Source organism: Podarcis pityusensis (genome assembly GCF_964106645.2).
Source record: "Podarcis pityusensis genome assembly, chromosome: 1".
In the NCBI taxonomy this organism is placed as follows: Eukaryota; Metazoa; Chordata; class Lepidosauria; order Squamata; family Lacertidae; genus Podarcis; species Podarcis pityusensis.
The window spans coordinates 23,896,425-23,915,697 of record NC_138028.1 but is presented as its reverse complement, the minus strand read 5'-3'; the positions used below and the strand labels follow the sequence as shown (position 1 = coordinate 23,915,697).

General features: G+C 44.7%; 1 protein-coding gene across 1 annotated transcript in view; it reads right to left on the bottom strand.

Moving 5' to 3' along the window:
- FOXN3 (forkhead box N3) overlaps positions 1-10,833 on the bottom strand; it is a 192,042-nt gene extending 181,209 nt beyond the window's left edge. Inside the window, exon 1 of the mRNA XM_080984504.1 lies at positions 10,778-10,833. The gene's annotated coding sequence lies outside the window, so the exon portion shown is untranslated. The remainder of the gene's footprint in view (positions 1-10,777) is intronic.
- Between the last annotated feature and the right edge of the window lie 8,440 nt (positions 10,834-19,273).

Genomic DNA, 19,273 nt, shown 5'->3' with positions numbered 1-19,273 from the left:
GTGCTGCCTTCCCAAAGCCGGGTAAGTGAGGTGTTGGGGGTTTGGGAAGGACGTACAAGGCTCTGGCAGGGTCCTAGAGCCCACCCACCTCTTTCCCAAAGCTGGGGAAGCACTAACTTGGTTTTTGACGAGGTCCTCTAGGTGGGTAGCATCATCTATAAAGCACAACAGATACACCAAGAGCCGCGTGGTTGCAAAACAAAACCAACAGCCCCACAAACGCAGGAGCCAGCTTCAGATGTTCCATCCAACAGAGCAGAGGATATCATTTGGCCCTGTGTCAGGGAGAGGTAAGTCAGGCCACAGCAGGCCTTGATGTAGTCTTTGTCTCCCTCCTTTTTCCTTCCTACAGGGCAGACAGTATCCATTTGGGGGGGAAGGGATATCACTCAGCAGTAGACCATCAGCTTTGCATGCAAAAAGTCCCAGGTTCATGCCCTGGCATCTCCAAGTGGGTGTCAGGGACTGGACTGAGGAGGAATGGTGGGGACCGCCCCCCAAACCTTCCCGAGAAGAAGAGGACAGTACAGATTTAAAACTGGTTTGCAGAAGGTCATAGTTCAGAGGCTGCAGTGGGGGGGAGAAGCTGGGAAATATTGGGAGAGCAGCAGCAGCCGTGGGAAGAAGAAGAAGAAGAAGAAGAAGAAGAAGAAGAAGAAGAAGAAGAAGATGCACTAAGGGAGAGACAGCTGACAGACTCAGTGTCTTTTGAAAGCATGCCAGACCACCCCCTCCCAGGACCCGGCGTGCATTGAGAGTAGTAGAACAGAAAGCTCAGAGGCAGAAAGCACAGATCAGCTGGCGCAGGGATGACGTAGAATAGGAGAGACGGAGGGGGTGGGACTTTATTTGGAGTAATGCCATTACTGGAATGGAGGGGCACTTTTCAAAACCTCTCTCTGTGAATACTGAATAAAGGGCTTGGTAAGAACTCTTTTTGTTATTTGCTTCTTGGCTGCCCACCGTAGGAGGGATAGGATTTCCTGAAGCCTGACACTAGGGCTGGGAGTGTCCCGCATCTGAAACTCTGGCAAGCTGTTGTCAGTCAGTGTCGGCATACCCTCCAACATTTCTCCAATGAAAATAGGGACGTCCTATTCAATAACAATAGTAACAACAACAACAACACCCCGCCCATCTGACTGGGTTGCCCCAGCCACCCTGGGCAGCTTCCAACATATATAAAAACAGGGCTTTTTTCAGCCAGAACTCACTGGAAATGAGTCCTGGCACCTCTCAAGTGGGCGCCATTGCCATTATAAGAGAACAAGGGAGGCGTTCATGGTGAGTTCCGGCACCTCTTTTTCTAGAAAAACAGGACTGTATAAAAGCACAATTAAACATGTAAAAACTTCCCTGTACAGATGTCTTCTAAAGGTTGTATAGTTACTTATCTCCCTGGCTCAAGGGTCACATAACTCCACACCCTCCCAAATTTCTCCAATGAAAATAGGAAAGCCCTAAGGAAAAGCAGGACATTCTGGGATCCAGTCAGAAACCGGATCGGCTTCTGTAAAATCGGGACCGTCCCTGGAAAACAGGCACACTTGGAGTGTCTGAATACTAAGGCAGATGGGCCAATGGTTTGCCTGGGTATAGAGCAGCTTCCTATGTTCCTATTGGACACGTGAATACAAGGGTACAGTCCAAATTGCCTTGTGGTTGCCCCTACTTGAATGCTTGCAATATCCCTCCATCGAGCATGAGCAACCCCTGGGAGGCTTGCATGAGGCCACACAGGGGGCTTGGCTTTCTCCTTGATGCCACCTCTTCAGTATAGCTTGTGGGCAATTTCTCCAGGCTGATACCTTTACAGCCACTGAATGGCTTCCCGTTTCACTGCAGAGATGTATGCCAGAGAAGATGATCGCATGCCATCATTTCCCTCCCACACTTACACGAGAATCCTTGGGTCGAAAACTCCAATCACGGTCTGAGTTTAATGGCAGCAGGCAAGTCTACCCCCCAAATGACATCAAACACTGCAAGGTTAATGCTAAAATTCTAGGTTTAAGATTCTTCTGTAGAGGAAGAAAGTTTGAAGGGCTGTTTAGAAATATTTGCTTCTGTGCACGCACATGCGCACACATCGTAAGCCTATCGTAAGTCTAATAAAAATGGGCCTCAGAGCCTTTAAGAATTGCTTACACCACCGAAAATGCTGCCTTAATTCCAGAACCATGGTGATTTTATGTGATCAGCCTTTCAGTGAGAACTAGAGAACTCACTGATGCCTCAGTAATACAGCCATGGAAGATGGCAATAATTTATCATCTCTGCAGTAGTTCAATCCCAGATGTACCATTTGCTAATTTATTTCCATATGCACCTGGCAGACAGATTAATCAGGCATCCATCCCTCTCTGAAACCTGGGTTGCACTTTACCCTTTTATCGGGGAAGAGGAAAAGAAGTGTACACAGCAAAACAAGAATTCCAGTTAAAAGGTGCTCTATCAAGTTTACTGCTGGCTAAAAAAATAAATGATAGATTTTTTTTTTTAAGGCACAGCAAAACCACTTTGCACATCAGCATGTATTACTGCTATCATTTGTGGAGGTGCTTTGAGCTAAAATCTCAGAAAAGAAATGGGATTAAGCCGGCGAGAATGAGGTCTACATGATGGTTCTTGGGTTAGGTACACCAACATGGTTCTGGCTTGTATCTGTTTGTTTCTCAGGCACCGGGGGGGAAATGAACCTCCTCATTAAAGGGATTGATGAAATGAGCCACTGCTACCAAATTATCATTGGAGATATCACTGTGAATACATCTTTAGCATTCCTGCTGGTGGTTTTCAGGGAATTGTTTCTATGGCTGCCATTGATATTAATTAGATACCACTGCTACTGCTATCAAATGTTGTTAGATGTATTTATTCTGGATGTTCTGAAGTGAACATTTTGTGCAAAATCTCTGATTCCTCTGCAAAAAAAAGAGAGAGATAATTTCAAACAAAACAGCAGCTAATCAGCATTGAAAAGAGGTCACTGTCTGGAAGACCCCTCTTGGAATGCCAAGTACCAGGGAATGCTGTGGCGACGTACCTGCATGCCTGTCAGAGGGCATCCTCATCCTCTCTCTGAATGCTTTCTCCTCCTTCATGTCCCCCTGAAATATTGTCGAAATGGGGATGTGTATTTAAACGTGGGAAGGAGAAAGAAAAAGGCCACATTCTCACCATATATTTAAAGTGCTATACCAGCACTTTAAATAGATGCAGCTGGACCATAAAGAAGGCTGATCGCTGAAGAATTGATGCTTTTGAATTATGGTGCTGGAGGAGACTCTTGAGAGTCCCGTGGACTGCAAGAAGATCAAACCTATCCATTCTTAAGGAAATCAGCCCTGAGTGCTCACTGGAAGGACAGATCCTGAAGCTGAGACTCCAATACTTTGGCCACCTCATGAGAAGAGAAGACTCCCTGGAAAAGACCCTGATGTTGGGAAAGATGGAGGGCACAAGGAGAAGGGGACAACAGAGGACAAGATGGTTGGACAGTATTCTCGAAGCTACCAGCATGAGTTTGACCAAACCACGGGAGGAGGTGGAAGACAGAAGTGCCTGGCGTGCTCTGGTCCATGGGGTCACAAAGAGTCAGACACGACTAAACGACTAAACAACAACAACAACAACAACAACAACAACAACAACAACCAGCACTTTAAAGCACAATGGTACCACTTTAAACAGTCATGGCTTCCCCCAGAGAATTCTGGGAGCTGTAGTTTGTTAACGGTGCTAAGAGTTGCTAGGAGGCCCTTATTCCCTCCACAGAGCTCCAATTGGCACAATTCCCTGGGAAGAATGATTGATTGTTAAACTACTCTCGGAACTGCAGCTCTGTGAGGAGAATAGGAGTTTCCTAATAACTCTTAGAACCCTTAACAAACAACAGCTCCCATAATTTTTTTTTTTTGAGGGGGGGGGAGCCACGACTGTTTAAAGTGGTACCATTGTGCTTTAAATGTACAGTGTGAATGCAGTCCCCTTTTCCAGCTCAGCTCTAAATTAAGGCTGCAATCTAAGCCTGAGATCTGCTGGGCTGCAGGGGGTTTGGATAGGGCAGAGGCCTTCTTCCATCCAGCCTTCCATTGAAAGACCAGTTTGAGCTCAAAGGGCCTTTGAACACAGTGCTGACAATCCCCCAACATTCTCCAAACCAGGACAGAGCCTAGTCCTGCTTGGCGTGATCGTGGCTGTGGCTGCCACATTCTTTGCTGTTGTTTCGGTAGTGGCGTTGGTACCACTCATTGCCCTACAGATATACTTCAGTAGTGGATGGGCAGCCAGATGGGCAGTAGTGAATGGAAGCCAAACTGGTCCCTTACCTTTCCCGCCCCGACCTGGCCACAGTGATCCATGCGACGGTCACCTCCAGGCTTGACTACTGTAATTCGCTCTACGCGGGGCTGCCCTTGAAGCTGTCCCAGAAACTCCAGCGGGTACAGAATGCTGCAGCGAGGCTCCTCACGGGGTCTCTGCCATGGGAGCATATTCACCCAGTGCTTTTCAAGCTGCACTGGCTCCCGGTGGAGTACAGGGTCAGATTTAAGGTGCTGCTTTTGACCTTCAAAGCCCTTCATGGCCTAGGACCCTCGTACCTACAGGATAGCCTCTCCCGGTATGCCCCACGCAGAGCCTCAAGGTCCGTAAATAGCAACACCCTAGTGGTCCCGGGCCCTAAGGAAGTTAGATTGGCTTCAACCAGAGCCAGGGCCTTTTCAACTCTGGCTCCGGTCTGGTGGAACGCTCTGCCTCATGAGACCAGGGCCCTGCAGGATCTGATTTCTTTCCACAGTGCCTGTAAGACACCTGGCCTTTGGCTTGGAGCCAGTTTGATTCCCTCCCTCCCTCTCTTTCTTTTTTCTTTTCCTTCTCCTCCTGCGACGAGGCTACATTTTAATATTTTACTGTTGTTGTATTTTAATTTTGTTTTTAAGTTGTAATCATTCAACTTGTTTTTATTATTGCTTGTAAGCCGCTCTGAGCCCGGCCTTGGCTGGGGAGGGCGGGGTATAAATAAAAATTATTATTATTATTATTATTATTATTATTATTATTATTAAACTCATCTGTCATCTATGGAGACTGCGCACCATTTTAGGTTATCTTCCTAGAATATACGTCTGTGAAGCCAGTACATTTCATAAATCTATGAAACGTTGCATTTTGGGTAACTTAAAAGAGTAGGCATCCCCCATGAATAGCAGTTGTCTGACCCAGTATGTCTCTCTTGACCAGAAACAGCCCTCCAAGATCTTTGGCAGAGATAATTCTCCACAGCTATTTAGGGTTGCCATATTTTGAAGAGCAAAAAAGAGGACGCTTTGATGACTCTCATTTTAAATACCCCTACTATATGTAGGGTATAGAAGCTGCAATATATTGCTGAGGGTGGCAGGGGAAAAAAGGAAGCAAGTCTTCAACCACCAGTTATGTCTATGTCCCATCCAGAAAGTATAGCCAGAGACATTTTGTCAAATGTAAAAAATTCACCTGGACAGAAATTTTACCCCTCAAAAAGAGGACCTGTCCTGGAAAAGGAGCACACATGGCAACCCTAAACCTGATCCTTTAAACTGGAAATGCTGGCTACTGAAACAGGTGAATTCTACATTAACCAATGAACTCTGGCCCATTCTTTGAACAAAGATAAAATGGAGTGAGCTTAAATAGCTGAGATGCGATACAATAACACAATTTTATGTCTGCCCTGCTGAGGTCAAACAACCGGGACTCCACCAGCTTTGGGCCAATAGCAGCATAATGTTCTGTATCTGCATCCTGCATATGAACAGTTATTGCCGGAATTGGTCATCCATGTAGCTTCCTCATAGATCATCCAGTGCACAGCAGCTATCTAGAAACTGAGCCTCGGCTCACGGGATCACTGATAAGTGCTGCATGAACAGCCCATTCCCATTAAACTCTTTCACATGTTTGCACATTTCAAAATGCAGGATTATCCACGACAAGAACCATTCTACAGTTTGAAATTCTGAATATTCGTTTTAAAACCGTAACATGGGATCCTGATCATCTAAATCGCACCCTTGCATTGGTGCATCATTCTCTTTGCTCACCACCCCACTTACCATGGTGCAACACTGCAGAAGTTACAACCGAGGCGCTGCATCAAAGGACAAGGACTGAAACATCCCCAAGTGGCTGATATAAGCAAACTTTACAAGCGACTGTGGAGCAAACTGTTACTGATCCGTTCGACTTAAGGATGTGGTTTTCAAACACCGTGTTCCATAGTGGGTTGGGAAGGGGTGGTTCTCAATGGAAAGATCACTAACGGAAGACAAGCTTAAATGAAAGACAGGCATATCTTCTACCGACAGTGTATGCTCCACTGGAGAGTGATGTGCCTCTCTTAGAGCCTACAAGCTAGGGGACCTGTGGCCTTCCAAACATTTTGGACTAAAAGTCCCATTATCCCTGACTCTTGGCCATGCTGGCTGGAAGTTCTATTTTGTAAGTAGGTTATAATAAGCAGAAGATGAAGAATGGCTCTGTTCACTGTGGTTTAGATAACAAAAGGGGGCAATTTTCCACCAAAAATTTAGACGGGGTGTTCAGATGGGATTGTGCTAATCAGTTCTTGTTTCAGCACTTCTGATCCATGCACTCTAGGTTTTCACTCCATATAGGTTCCCAGCAAGTCCCTGTAGTGGACAGATGCCAGTGTGAGAGGAATGGATGTGACGTTCCCTGGCCTCAACTGGCCTCAAGCTTAGAAACAGCCATGGATGGCAGGAGGCGCCTCTTCAGGAACCACTGTCTTCCTCCACTGCCAGATCTTCCATGCTGGAATAAGGTGCTTTGCTGGACTCGTCAGACTCCTGGTGCAGCCCCTATTGTTTCCACACCACAGGAGCCAATGGGTGAAGCCACAGCCCTTTAAGGAAATAAGGCAGCTCCTCAGAGGGTGCTAAGCCAACAGCAGGACTGTACTGGCCTGCATTCAGAAGGCCTCAGCACATTGCTGAGACAACAGTTCTACCTTGCCTAGGTATGGAGGCTCCAGCCAACCCTTCACAGTGCCTGCCTGCCTTGTGTTTTTAAGGCCTTTGGAAAGTTATGTGAAATAGGCTTACCATAAAGGTAAAGGTACCCCTGACCGTTAGGTCCAGTCATGGACGACTCTGGGGTTGCACGCTCATCTCACTCTATTGGCCGAGGGAGCTGGCGTTTGTCCGCAGACAGCTTCCAGGTCATGTGGCCAGCATGACTAAGCCGCTTCTGGCGAAACCAGAGCAGCGCACGGAAACGCCGTTTACCTTCCCGCCAGATACCTATTTATCTACTTGCACTTTGATGTGCTTTCGAACTACTAGGAGCAGGGACCAAACAACGGGAGCTCACCCCGTCGTGGGAATTCGAACCACCGACCTTCTGATCGGCAAGCCCTAGGCTCAGAATATACTTTTTCTTAAAAAATAATAAATGTTACAACCCCAGTAGTATTTTTCTGATTCTAGACAGAGCATATACAGTAAATATTTGGATCTGTGGTGATTTGCACTAGAATAGTCAACTTGGTAAATAATTTGATTCAGGTGTTGGCATGTTTTTCTCTTGCTCGTTTCCTTATAAAAAGGCTGCATCTTCCCCAGAATTCCTATTTAACTAATGGACTACAGTCTAATGTAAGGCAAACTATTAGGCTAGTCACTAAAAGGCAAGCTACGGCTGCGTCAATTACTCAGATAAACCAAGGGGCTGAACTGTTTTTCCTTTGCGCCTTTCCTGGCTGAGATTGAACAGATGCAAAAGTGAAAAGCTGGATCTGAATTTCCAAGGGCAAAAAGACAACCATGGAGCTTGCAGTCAATGCAATGTAACCCCGCGTAATAGTTCTATGTTTAGCACAAGCCTGAAGTCCGGAAGTGCATGCAAAGTTTCAGGGCCTTAGGCCATGTACAAGGCTTAGAGGAGCAGGAAGGTTGCCCAGTGCAAACTGTATGTGCTATACCTACATGTTCCCTTTCGAGGAATTAAGAAATCAAACTTTCCCCCCATAGTCTGTGTCCCAACAGTAAAATTACTAGGGGCTACTTCAACTACAAAACTGGCATCAGATGCGGAATGGAGCCATGTGACTCCACTGCCTGTCATGGTTCTGGAACCAGAAATGGGAAAGTCATCATTGGACTCTTCCTGAACCACTGTTCCTTCTTTAACTTTGAACTTGTGAACTATGCTTCCAATGGTGTCTCTAGGAACATTCAGTGCCGTCACGATTTTTGTATCCTGCTCCTTGTTTGTGAAGGGTGATGATCTCTTCTTTTACCTTCTTGGACCATTCTCTTGGACCATTCTCTCTATTTCTAACATGCAGCCAAATTTGACACTCAGCAAATCCCTAGCCAGTTCTGGTATTTCATGTGTTCCAGCTCAGGCACACCTGGTGCAAGCAATGATGCCCCTGATTAGTTGCATCAGGTGTGCATGAGACAACAACTGTTGTATTTGTGCTGTTGTGAGGGATTCTGTTCAGGGGTTTAAATAACAGTGAGACTGGAGAAGCCAGTAGAAGTTGCAATTTCGGCTGAATTTGGGGGAACCACTTGAAGCATCCGTTGTGTTGAACTATTTTGATTGCTTTTGTTTGATTTGCTCATTGCAAACAGCTGAAAGTCTGTAAATTTTGATAATAAACCCAATTTGCATTGGGGGCTGAATAATTTCGATTGCAACTGTATATCCTCATCTATCGATAAGTAGCCACAACGGCTGACAAAACAGAAGGGGGGTTAGAAAAAACATTTTAAAGAAGTTTAGAAGAGCTCCGAAACGACCTCTCCACACCGAGTGAATGAGAGGGAAAATGGCAAATGCAATTTCATGTACACGGGCATAAAGGGCTGCACATTGGGGCAATAATAATAATAATAATAATAATAATAATAATACTGCCAGTATCATAATGCTGTTATAGGAATCTATGGTGCAGCTGCATTTGGAAAACTGTGTATAGTTCTGGTTGCCTCACCTCAAAAAGGATATTATAGAGTTGGATGGTTCACCCTCTCTGTTTATATACCAGTAGAACAGCATGGATGCAAAATCTGGAACTCTACTGGAGCTAGGAGCTAGCTTGGAAGGCTCTTCAAACACCACTTGGACTTGATTTTTTGCAGGTGCTGGTGCCAACCATAAATGGTGGAAGCCATACACTGACGTTGGCTTACAAATAAAATGGCACTAACTGTACAACAGACAACCTATACCAGAATGGGATAGAGATTAGAGGGACACTGAAACCTGCAACTTGCTAGACGCAAAGCAGGAGTTCAATAGGAATTGATGCGCCCTATTAAAAGTTTGAAGCATCCTCCCAATGCAGCAGGAGGACCTGGGAGAGATTGTGCCTCTGACTGGAATGATCTGGTTTAACACAGCACAGATAATCATTAACAGGGGTGCTGAGGACTCCTATTTACGTTGCAGTGAATCTCAGCGTTCCTATATGCCAGTTCCTGCAATTCCAGATTCATTCAGGGAACCCCCATAAATAATCACACGTCAGTCACTATTGCATTCGGCATATACCTGAGGTTTTGGACATTCACTATATTTGCTTGGGATTGCCAGCTTTCATAGGCTAACAAGGGGCACCATGTAGATTATGCTCTGTGTGTGTAGGGGAAGGGAGAACAGAAGTGGATTAGCAGTGGTGCTTAGAGCAAAGGAAGGGCTGTGGCTGAATAGCAGAGCATATGCTGTGTATACAGAAGGTCCCAGGTTCCATTGGAAAGACTCTTGCCTCAGACGCTAGTGATCAACTAACAATCAGTGCAGACCGTGTTGAGCTAGTTGGACCAAATAGTGACTAATGACTCTGTGCAAGACAGTTCCCTTACATTCCATGCGAAGGGGAGGAAAGGAACCGTCAAGAGAGAGACCAGCCTGTTCCTTCTCCAACCACTTATTTATGGCTACTTCTTGGAAAATCAAAACAGTAAGTTAGCTGCATGGGTTTTGTACGGCACATCCTGACATTCAAAGAATCCATGCACATGGAACAGCAACACAACTCAATTTCACAGACTCTGCATTACAGTTAAAATCCACAGAGCTAAAACTTACTCTATCATTCATATAAATTTGAGAATTTCCTTGCCTGAAATCACACACAGCAGTTAACAGTTTTCCCCGGGGGGGGAGGGGGGAGGGAGTAGCAGCAAAATAATTTTAAAAATCAGGATTGCCTAATGCCTAGACTCACAAATTACAAAAGCATTCAAGGATGACGAGGCTCCAAATCTCCCCAAATTAAGCCAGCGATCAGGCAGACAGCTATCGTTCTAACCTGCAGACAGCTTTGCGATGGAAACATCCACAATATCAACCGCGAAGTCTGAAGTCTCTCAACATTCTGCAGCCAACCCCTATTGTGCTACAACAAATTTGCAATCTCTGTCTACACAGTTAAAAGGGGAGCGAGAGGCGGAAAGGAACACCCTCTGCAACCTTGCCGTGACCACATGCTTCTTAAACATCTCATTCCACAGCTATCGCCCTCGTCTGCATTCAGCCACATTCACTCCAATTTGATCGTTTTTGCCCGAATCAATGCAGACTTCTCAACAGCCTCCTGCAACTTTCAACTCTGACCGTGCCGTTCGCAGGGCCCAAGCGGAATTGCAAGGGTCCGGGGGCTGTTTCCCTGAGACGAGCTTGCACAAAATTAACCTTAAGACATTTGAATCTAGAGCTTAAGATTGGTATATAGGAGAGAGAGAAAAAATTCTTTCACACTTACTTAAGATAGTGTATGTGCTTCTTTGCCCACTGATGCGATATCAGAAACCTGCAAGCTACTATTTCTGCAACTGTGTCACTGTAGATAGTCTGAAACATGTACGTAGCTGTTGCCATGGAAACAAACACAGCTAGGGTAGAGAGCGAAGCTGTGTTAATTCCTTCAGCCATGAACCCCAGGGGAACACTAACATTCATCTTCATTCTCCTTTTGTCTCTGACTGCTTTCATTCTTCCCACCCCACCCCCCTTCATCTTATCAAATGCACTATATAGATATATGGATATGGCAACACCTGCAGGTACACATTGACTGAACAATGCAAGCCTCGGGCATTAAGCCAAGAGACAGAAGGGCTGTCCTCTTACACCTTGCCAAAACTTCACTTTGGAGGATGCTGGAAACAACTTCACTTTCTGCAGGGGACCGAAGACTTAATGCGCACCAATTTTATTTTATGGGTTGCAAAGAATTACGCCCGACCTAACTGGGGCACCTGAATGGGGACAGGCATGAATGGGGACAGGTAAAGTGGGAAAGCACCAGGTTCCGTCCTTGAGCACATATTTAAAATTTGCGTTTATATGCTGCCCTTCCCTTCAAGGAAATCAAATCGGGGTCCACGGATCTCCCCATCTTCAATTTTATGCTCAGGAAAACTCTGCAAGGTATGTTAGGCTGAGAGGCGGTGACTGCTCCCAGGTCACCTAGGGAGCTTCAAGGCTGAGTTGAGCTTGGGTCTCTCTAGCTCTGATCCAGCACCAACACTGGGGTTGCAAATTCTAGGTCCTCCAGATGTGGCTGGGCACCAACTCCCATCAGCCCCAGACAGCAGTAGACTGAAGGAATGAACAAATCAATCAGATTGTTTAACAGTTTCCAGGTAGCTCTGTAGCATGCACAAAAATATATTAGAAAGGTCACTCAAATTTCTCATATTTTGGTTTGGTGCTATAGAATCAAACTAGAATCACTTGGTCCATCCACCCTGTTTGCTTCTGAGAAGTCCACAAAAGAAACCTGAAGTCAATAACCTCTTCTTGTAGCTCTCAGCAGCTGATATTATTCAGTGACATAACTATCTGTGAACCTGGAAGCTGAACATGGCAATCATGGGAGCAACCATCCACTGCAAGACATTCTGCATGGGCAACTGTTTAAGCTTGAAAAGGAAGCATTCTACAGCTGCTGTTACCCATACTATGCATGCAGAGAAGGCAAAAGCATATATCCCCTTGTAACTTTTGGGTTCCTATTTCTGTGCACTTAGATAGCTAGTATAACAAAGGATAACACCCAGAATGATGGGTATTTTGCACTTTGATACCATACCTCGGGGTGGCTGATGTGGTGCCCTCCAGATGTGCCCTCTCAAAGGAGTCAATTCTCCCATCCCAATGAAATTGAGAGGTATCTTAGCAATATGAATTCAGGTTTAACAAAATAGGTCCTGACTGTCAAAAGCTTAAGCCATGATCTATTTACTCTTTAGGGACGCGGGTGGCACTGTGGGTTAAACCACAGAGTCTAGGACTTGCCAATCAGAAGGTTGGCGGTTTGAATCCCCGCGACGGGGTGAGCTCCTGTTGCTTGGTCCCTGCTCCTGCCAACCTAGCAGTTCGAAAGCACATCAAAGTGCAAGTAGATAAATAGGTACCCCTCCAGCGGGAAGGTAAACGGCGTTTCTGTGTGCTGCTCTGGTTCGCCAGAAGTGGCTTAGTCATGCTGGCCACATGACCTGGAAGCTGTACGCCGGCTCCCTCAGCCAATAAAGTGAGATGAGCGCCGCAGCCCCAGAGTCGGCCACGACTGGACCTAATGGTCAGGGGTCCCTTTACCTTTACCTTATTTACTCTTTGGGGCATCTGGATGAAAATAGCTCGACTGAGGGATGCATGGTGGATCCCTGCTCTTCATTCTGGCTTTCCCAACCCAGCGGCTTCCCAGTGTTTTGGACTCCTAACCCCCACCAGTCTTGACCAGCATGGCCAATGACCAGGGATGATGGGAGATGTAGTCCCAAATACCTGAAGAGCACCAGGCTGGAAAAGACAGGCCTAACACTATACTGTGTTAACCTCCACATTCTCAACCCTCCCCTCAATAAATGCTGCCATTTATCAGATGAGGTGAAACCAGACCAATTCATCATAGGATAAATACAATCTTTTATCACTTCAATGTCATAAAATAAGCGGGACTGCTCTAAACCACAGACAAAAATAAAGATTTAAGATTCAGCAACCGAAGCTAAAGACTACTCAAAAATACTCACGTTGAAAGACACTCTGTTGGGCTACAAGCATTAACAATGTGACTGTGAACAGGCTTCATCTCCAGAATCCTTGTCATGTTTTGCCAACAGAGATCTCTTACCTGCTTCCAAATGAATAGGCATCAAGGACTCTGTGCCACAGACACACATGCAATTTTAATGAGAGCACTCAAGAACTAAGAGGAGCAACACATTGAAGGTGCCTGACTTTGCTCCCCAAAATTATATGTTTTATTGAACCTGCCCTCAGTCCCCGCTAGTTTCTGCAAAGTGTTCTTCATGGTCCTAAAGGACCAACATGGAAACAGCATAGAACTCTGGGCAAATTTCAGGACAAAGCTATAGAAGAGGAGTTCCCAATCTATGGCTCATGGGCCACTGTTTCATTCAGGTGGTCTGCGGTGTGTTTGAGGATTTGTGGCATATTCATGTTGATTTTTAATTGTATTCTTATTGTTTCTCTTGTGTTTCTTATGTTTTATTATAATTTGAATTCCATAGAACGTATAAGATTTCTTAATTTATAAGTAAGAAAAGAAGCAATAGGAATACAATTAAAAACCATGCAGCATATTACTGTGAGAGAGTGAAAATTAAGCGGCCTGTCAAAACCCTCGGCAATTTTCAGGTGGTCCATGGGGGGAACAAGTTCAGAAACTACTGGAAGCCAGGAGTAAAACAGGGGCTAGAAACTGCAGGTATGGGAAGAAGCCCGGAGATTGCAAAAACAAAACAAATCAAGGTGTTGCTAAGGTTTGACATGTATGTGACAGAGCCACATGGGAGATGACTGTTCATTAACTGATCCTAAGTGACTTCAGCAACAACTGGATGGTGGGATGAAATGAGCACGGACAAAGATGTGGTTTCTTCCCACGTTAAATTTGCCCGGTCCCAGTATGGGCAGGTATCAGGTCATTCACCAGTCACATAGTTCCTCTAGCCCAGAAGAGTGGGGAGGGACATTTGCCTCTCCACATGGACTCCAACTCCCATTTACCCCAGCCAACATAGCCAACAATCAAAGATGTATAACTTGCTGTTGAAATGGAATACTCAGGATGAAATGGTGAAATCTGCTATGATTAAATGGGCACAAGATGTTGGACATAACATAATGATGGCTGACTGGGAACAGTTATGGACCACAGGTATGAAGTTTACGGCATGTAATGCCTTAAGAGAGAATATTATGAAAATGATTTACAGGTGGTACATGACACCAGTCAAGCTTGCAAAAATCTATCATTTGCCCGATAATAAATGTTGGAAATGTAAAGAAACTGATTCTTTCACCTTTGGTGGACGTGCCCTAGGATTAAGGCTTTCTGGGAGATGATTTATAATGAAATGAAAAGGGTATTTAAATATACCTTTCTGAAGAAACCAGAGGCCTTTCTCCTGGGCATGGTTGGCCAATTGGTGTTAAAGAAGGATAGAACTTTCTTTATGTATGCTACAACAGCAGCAAGAATACTTATTGCAAAGTATTGGAAGACACAAGATTTACCCACTCTGGAAGAATGGCAGATGAAGGTGATGGACTATATGGAACTGGCGGAAATGACTGGCAGAATCCGAGACCAGGGAGAAGAGTCGGTGGAAGAAGATTGGAAGAAATTTAAAGACTATCTACAGAAATACTGCAAAATTAATGAATGTTAGAATGATGTTGGATTGAAGTTAAGTGGTTTTTAGCAGCAATGTTATAAAGGAATATGTAAAAATGGATTGTTAACAGGTGATAATCTAAAGTTATAATATATTAAGATAAAAGATTAAGATAAAATCAAAGAGGGAAAGGATTTGCTGAATTAACTAATTTGAACTGGAATACAAAAAAGGGAGGTGTGAGGAGGTCAGGGAAACAAGCAAATGAAAGATAAGCTATGGAAAGACTGATCTGTTTTTTAACTCTTTTTATCTTGTATTTTCATTTTCTATTTTTTTTTTCCCGCTTATTTTTGTAATATGTTGAAACTTTAATAAATATCTTTTAAAAAAAAAACATAGCCAACAATCTGGGATCAAGAGACTTGTATTCCAAAAAAACATCTGGAGAGGCAGAGGTTCCCCACCCTTACACTAGTGAGATGTTCCCGAACTATTAATGGACTGAATTACTGGAAAGTAACTCCCACCTCGCTGCAGGCAATATATGACTTAATCATTCTTACAAAAAGGCTGGATCAGGCAGGTGTGGTAGCAAGAAGCACATCTTGAAGGTGGTGGGGAGGGGGAGGACACTGAGATGCTCTTGGCGTTATTTGATCTGTTAGTTTGTTTATTTAATTATTTAATAAATTCTTTATAGCCTGCCTTTTGGCCCCTCAAGGAGCCCTCAAGGCAACTTATAATATCATTTAAAAAGGGGGGAGGAGACATAGCTCAGAGGTGCAACATGAAGAAGGTCCTAGGTTCATTCCCCAGCATCTTCCAGGTAGGGGCTGGGAAAAGGCTCTTGGCTGAAGCCTTAGGAAGCTGCTGCCAGTCAGTGTAGACAATACTGAGATAGATGGACCAAAGGTCTGACTCGGTGTAAGGCAACTTTCAGTGTTCCAAGGACGCCTCTCAAATCACAAATTAGCCACAGGCCCTGACACCACTGCTTCCAAATGTATGTGCCTACCTCAATCCACAAACTATGGGCCACGGACTGCAGCATTCTGGGCTATGCCACTGTCACATCTGATCACTGTCTTATTTGCATTTCCTTCTAAAATACTCATTTCTAAAAGCACTCTCTCTCTCTCTCTCTTTAATTTTTATTGATACACAAGAAAAAACAAAAAACACAAATGCCAAGTTACACACAGTAACTTTTAGAAGAATTCACCCCTGTGAAAGCCCATCCTCCAGAAATCCCTCTCTCTTGCCAATCAAATAATCTGGACAGCAAGAACGATTTATTTGCCACTTTCCATCCACCCCAGCTTTCTTACAATAACAATGGCAGATCATTTGATTCCAATTAAACTTCCAGATAATGATTCATATCAGACTGAACTGTGTTTAATTTTGGTTCATTATCATCACACATTTGACATGTGCTTTCGAGGGATTTTTATAATCCGCTTTCCATCTGCAGACTTCGCAGCCCGCCTCCTACGACACTTGCTGCTCTAAGCAATACACAGAGAGAAATCTCTCTCAGCATTTTTTATTTTATTTTTTAGTGCCTGAGAAAAATATACCAGGAACTTTCAAAATATTTACATCAGCAACAAGAAGGTAGAGGAAATTCTGCTTCTATTCGGCAGGCCAACTGGCAAGATGAAGAATTGATACAGACAATGAAAAAGCATACAGTCTTAGAAAAGGCTTTGGTAACGCCAAATGCAAAGCACTTCTTAACTATTTCCACCTTTGACTATTCATGGAGCTGAGTATATACAGTGGTACCTCGGGTTACATACACTTCAGGTTACATACGCTTCAGGTTACAGACTCCGCTAACCCAGAAATAGTACCTCGGGTTAAGAACTTTGCTTCAGGATGAGAACAGAAATCGTGCTCCAGCGGTGCGGCAGCAGCAGGAGGCCCCATTAACTAAAGTGGTGCTTCAGGTTAAGAACAGTTTCAGGTTAAGAACGGACCTCCGGAGCGAATTAAGTACTTAACCTGAGGTACCACTGTACATGCCTACCACCATTTCCCACATGAAACCTCTGACATAATTACGAACACCCCCCGATATTCTCCAAGGATAAGAACATAAGAAGAGTCATGCTGGACCAGGCCAAAGGCTCATCTAGTCCACCATCCTCCTCTTGGAGTGACCAACCAGATACCTGTGGGAAGACCACAAGCAGGGCTTGTTCTCCCCAGCAGATGGTTTTCAGTACCATATCATTTCTGATACAGTCATACCTCGGGTTGAAGTAGCTTCGGGATAAGTATTTTCGGGTTGTGCGCTGTGGCGACCCGAAAATAACGGAGCACGTTACTTTCGGGTTTCGCTGCGCAGACGGTCAAAATGACATCATGAGCACGCACAGAAGCGGCGAATCGTGACCCACGCAGATGCACAGATGCAGGTTGTGTTTGCTTCTGGATGCGAACGGGGCTCCGGAATGGATCCCGTTCGCATCCAGAGATACCACTGTACTGTAGGCACATACCCTCCAACATTTCTCCAATGAAAATAAGGATACTCTGTTCAATAATAATAACATCATCATCACCATCATTTTATTATTTATACCCCTCCCACCTGACTTGGTGGCCCCAGTCAATCTGGGTGGCTTCCGACATATGTAAAAACATAAAAAAATTAAACATTTTAAAAAATAAAACTTCCCCATACAGGGCTGCCTCCAGATGTCTTCTACAGATTGTATAGTGACTTATCTCCTTGGTTTGGGGGGTCTCATAACTCCATACCCTCCAACATTTCTCCGATGAAAATAAGGACATCCTAAGGAAAAACGGGACATTCCAAGACCAAATCAGAAACTGGGACGGCTTCTATAAATCCAGGACTGCCCCTGGAAAGCAGGGACACTTGGAGGGTCTGTGTGTGCAGCCCTGATGACTAATACCTATTGATGGTCTTATCTCCATGAATTTGTCTAGTCCCCTTTAAAGCTGTTCAAGTTGGTGGCCATCACTGCATCTTACGGCATCCAATAATTCATTCTGTGAGAAACTACTTCCTTTTGCCTGGCCTAAATCTCCTGCTATTCAGCTTCATGAGAAGACCCACAGGTTCTAGGATTATGAGAGAAAACCTTTCTTCATATCATGCATCATTTTATATGTCTCCATCATGTCCTCCTCATTTGCACTCCCCCCCCAACTGAAAAGCCGCACCCATCACCAAATGGGTGAAGGTTGCTCTCTTCCTGCTATGTGTTGTATTTATTCACTTTGCGATGGCTTGTCCCAAACTGGCTTCTGGATATGTGTTACATGGATTTGGTCAGGACATCGACACATCAGGTCAAATATTCTCTACTCTGGTTGGCAGGGCTTCCCGGGGCCTCCAGAAGATGCCTAAACCTACCCCACCATTTAACTTGAAATTCCAGCTTGGCATGCCAAATGTTCTCACGTTCAATTCCTAGCATCTCCAGGTAAGCCAGGGAGAGACAAAATCCCCGAGAGCCACTGCCAGTCAAAGTAGATGATCTTGAATTGGATGGACCAATTGCTTGACTGTATAAGGCAGCTTTCTGTGTTCCTATGTCCAAAGCACATGCTGTACCCCTTGGTTATGACTCTTGGCCTAGTTTTAGTTAGGGTCAATAAGCACACCATAATTGTTTTTGTATTTCAAAACTTAAGCATTTTAACATGCTGTTGGATCTCACAGCAGACCTGGTTGCAAATATTACAAAATAGGTGCAAGTCAAACCCATTGAGCTATCTGGATGGGAAATTATGGGAGAGAAAGGAAGCCCATGTACCTCCATGCACGCTGCAAACATTATTATTTTTTAAAGGCATACCTGAAATCTCTCCCAGAAGCAAAACAGATGCAGTGATTTTCCAGGGATAATTTGCCAAGAGCTCTTCTGTTGTTGTTTAGTCATTTAGTCGTGTCCGACTCTTTGTGACCCCATGGACCAGAGCACGCCAGGCACTCCTGTCTTCCACTGCCTCCCGCAGTTTGGTCAAACTCATGCTGGTAGCTTCGAGAACACTGTCCAACCATCTCATTCTCTGTCATCCCCTTCTCCCAGCATCAGGGTCTTTTCCAGGGAGTCTTCTCTTCTCATGAGGTGGCCAAAGTATTGGAGCCTCAGCTTCACAATCTGTCCTTCCAGTGAGCACTCAGGGCTGCTTTTCTTAAGAATGGATAGGTTTGATCTTCTTGCAGTCCATGGGACTCTCAAGAGTCTCCTCCAGCACCATAATTCAAAAGCATCAATTCTTCGGCGATCAGCCTTCTTTATGGTCCAGCTCTCACTTCCATACATCACTACTGGGAAAACCATAGCTTTTACTATACGGACCTTTGTTAGCAAGGTGATGTCTCTACTTTTTAAGATGCTGTCTAGGTTTGTACTCTGGGCTTAATTTCAGTGACAGAGAGGGAGACGGATACAGAGATGCTGGGACTCAAGACTGATTTAAACACATACCCTTTGAACATTCACCTGAAACACTGAAGCAGGTGTCAGAAATCAGAAATGTGACAAGCTGATAGGGGTGATGTTGATATGATGTTGAGAAAACGCCTGAGCTCATTGGCAGAACTTGTGCCCTGCAAGCAGGAA